Genomic DNA, 2,449 nt, shown 5'->3' with positions numbered 1-2,449 from the left:
TTTTTTTTGATAAACTACTAAGATCCACACAAAACAAAAAATAACCAGTGAACAGCAGTAAAGAACAATGAAAAAAATTAAAACAGAAATGACCAAGAAACAAAACTGGACACAGTTGCAGTCGAGAATGAAGTTCTTTAATTATGATCGGATTTTCACGATCTTTTAATGCTATATATACATATCTTACGATTTACACCACCATGTTTCATATCATTTAGATAATAAATAATGAAGTTATTTAAAAAGATTTTTTTTTTTTTTTTATAAATCTCACTTATTCATTTTTTTTTAAATCAAAAATCTATAGCAATACCCAAATTTGACATGATTCGAATTTTGAAATTTCCTCTTAGTTTAGTGGATTTTTTTTTAATGTTCATTGTTATGAATATAAAATATAACATGGGTTTTTATCACCTGAAATCACATTGTCACGAAAATCGCAAATCGCAAATTTATTCAACTTTCAAATGATCCAAACCCCATTAGAATCGCCCAAGTAGTTATGGAGAGATAAAAAATTTTGATAAATGTGTAGTTTTCATATATCAGGCTTTGAAATCAAAGAATTCTGATATCTGCATCAATCTTGATGTATTCTATGGCATTTACATGGTATTCTGAAGTGTAGCTGGTACCTGGCCCCCCTGTTTTGCAAGGTACTAATGATAATAACTACACATTGTAGAAGTACACATGTCATCAAAGGCTTCGCAGTGCCTTTACAGTACCTCATGAGGCATTTCATACGAACAAACAACTGCTGCAGCTGTGTTTGAAATATATTTCTCATCATGTTATGTTTATTAGTTACAGGAATAACATCTATCATTAGTAGTGTCCTATACTAATGGGGACACTAGAGATTTAGACAATTCTCTTATCTTTATGTATTTAGCAGAAACATTACATCATGAGATTACCAAAGCCTCCTAGATTACAGTTTTTCAAATTTTTGAGTATTTTTAAAAACATTAGTTGAAAATTCATTGCAATGGCCCCCTTAAGTGGCTATGAAGAAGGAATCGACATAAGTAACCATCCTAGTTTGATATCTGAGCCCGTTTAGTGCCCCTGATATCAAAAGAACAAAATATAAAGAAACAATTCAGACAATTGACAGATTGTAAAACAACATCAGTGTTTTCGTCCTCCAAAGGTATGTATTATTATAAGGCATGGATATGGGGATTCTATGGCAAGAATGTCCTGTATAAATATCAAAAGGCTAGGTTAGGTTAGGTATGGTGTTTAATGACCATGGGGGTACAGGGGTATGACCTAGCTCCTAACTAAGCGCATGCTCACAGCGGTCCCGAGTGCAAAGCCCCATCATGGGATTAAATGGTAAGAATGTATTTCATGGTTAAACTGGAGGATATCAATGTGCACTATATCATAAAGAAAAATAAATATTCCAGTTCTATATGATTTAATCAACACCATGAAGAGCAAAAAAATGAGTACACTCACACAATGTAGTTTATAAGAAGCATTTAAACATCTTTGGCAAAGAACTTTTTTTTTAAGTCACTCTACATGTTTACTTCAGTCTTGAATAGTAAACTGACCACAACTCATTACTGTGACATGTCAATTAGTTTGTGTGTTCACTATGCCCTTGTGAAATTAGTTTTTTCCTATTTGTTCCCATCTACTCCTATTATATTTACTATATGGTAATACAGCGATTGGGATAGGGGTTCGGGGGTGGTGTCCCTAGGTTAGGAAGGTTCACACACATGCACCATTTGAAATCTCAATATATCTAGTATACATATATTTCTCTTAAAAAAAAAGAATTTTTTACCGGTATATTTTGTGCTGAACATGATCTTGGCTCTGAACCTTTTTAACCGCTTGCCACCAGGTGGCATGTATGTATATGCCAGGGCCGTTGTGGACAGAAAAATGGATGACATTGTATCATGACCATTCCTGCTCATCGAAGTTTGTTTTTCTCCAATAGTAGTGGCTTCATATATATGGTAAAGCTTTTAGGCAATAGCACCTAATGTGAAGGTAAACCTTCAAATTTATGAAATTATTATAAATTATAGCAAAATAATTGATATTGGGTGCCGAATGTCACTTGCAAACTACCAAACGAGCTGCGGTCAAATGGGAAATAAGGCACTGGGTTAAGCTAGTTTAGTGAAATGTTTTGAAACTTATTTTGCATAATTTTGCATAAGTCATCATGTTGTGTTCTGTGAACCTGTCAACTATGTGAAGTATGGAAATAAGAGCAGAATTGATTGATTGTACATGATGCATTTCCCGGAGCCAAACAAGTGTTCCCTCTAGTTCCTCTTTGACAGAAGTTAAGCTTTATCCTCCATTTGTTTAACCCTTTGTCTGAGGGAGGCATGTATGTACATGCCATGACTAGTGTGGACAAAGTAGTGGGTGGCATCATGTCAGGACTATTCCCATGCTGTTGACT

Source organism: Penaeus vannamei, chromosome 9, assembly GCF_042767895.1.
Source record: "Penaeus vannamei isolate JL-2024 chromosome 9, ASM4276789v1, whole genome shotgun sequence".
NCBI classification, from domain to species: Eukaryota; Metazoa; Arthropoda; class Malacostraca; order Decapoda; family Penaeidae; genus Penaeus; species Penaeus vannamei.
This window is presented reverse-complemented; position numbering follows the sequence as displayed.